At 44.1% G+C, this 977-nt stretch overlaps 1 protein-coding gene across 1 annotated transcript in view; it reads right to left on the reverse strand.

Annotated features, from left to right (window-relative positions):
• LOC101578265 overlaps positions 1-432 on the reverse strand; it is a 148,721-nt gene extending 148,289 nt beyond the window's left edge. Inside the window, exon 1 of the mRNA XM_023719221.1 lies at positions 277-432. The gene's annotated coding sequence lies outside the window, so the exon portion shown is untranslated. The remainder of the gene's footprint in view (positions 1-276) is intronic.
• Between the last annotated feature and the right edge of the window lie 545 nt (positions 433-977).

Consider the following 977-nt stretch of genomic DNA (forward strand, 5'->3'; position numbering starts at 1 on the left):
GCCTTGCACTTGCCAGGCAAGCGTTTATTCTACTGAGTCATCTCCCCAGCCTATTTTTTGTTTATTAAATGGCCATTTATGTATTAATCATAAAACATGTGAATGAAAGATGATTCAGTGACATTTTTTAGATTTTCAGGCCAACAAAACTTCAGTATGCAGTATTTGGAAAATAAAGTTCATACATGTGCACACACAAACACAAAAAACCCTGTGTGTCACAGAAAGACTTTAAACCAACCATGTGTAAAACCAGACACATTCTCTGGGACTCACCACCACTCTTGAGCTGCTCCACAATTTCCTTCTTATCCCTGTAACTGTGGAGACTTCTGGATCTTCATTTACTAGTCACTGATGGGAAACAGGTGTCCAGGATCCCCATTACCCCATGTTGTTAGTCCTTATTGCATAAGGGCCTTAATATCCTAACCTCATCGCTGGAATCAGAGGGCATAGAATGTGAATGAAAGGATGTCCTTCCACTCCCACCTTTGGACCTACTTCATAATGACAATGTGTTCCAGAATGTTGGGTTAGAATTCAGATAAGTTATCTCTTAGAAATAAAAGTCTCTGACTAGATGACACTTCGCAGATAACTGGACATATATTCGGTTACTTTAGAGGATTTTATGGACTTTTCAGGGTAAATTACCTCATACAGCACCAATATGATAATAATGCATCATGAGTTTGAAATGACTTTAAGAACAATTTTTGGAGTGAGACTGCCCAGGCCTGTAACATCCTGAATAGACCCAGAGTGCAGGCCCAGCATGTGAGTGAGAGGACCCGGGGCCCGCGGATCCTGAATCCACACAGAGCACAGGCCCGGTGTGTGACTGAGACCACGGGGGGGGGGGGGGGAATCCACTGAATTCTGATCTGACCCAGAGCACAGGCCCAGTGTGGAACCCTTCAGCAGAACTCCCTGCAAAGAGGCTAGAGGCAAGACCCACCCAGCTGATTCAGGAG

Source organism: Octodon degus, unplaced genomic scaffold (assembly GCF_000260255.1).
Source record: "Octodon degus isolate 3935 unplaced genomic scaffold, OctDeg1.0 scaffold00066, whole genome shotgun sequence".
Classification (NCBI taxonomy): Eukaryota; Metazoa; Chordata; class Mammalia; order Rodentia; family Octodontidae; genus Octodon; species Octodon degus.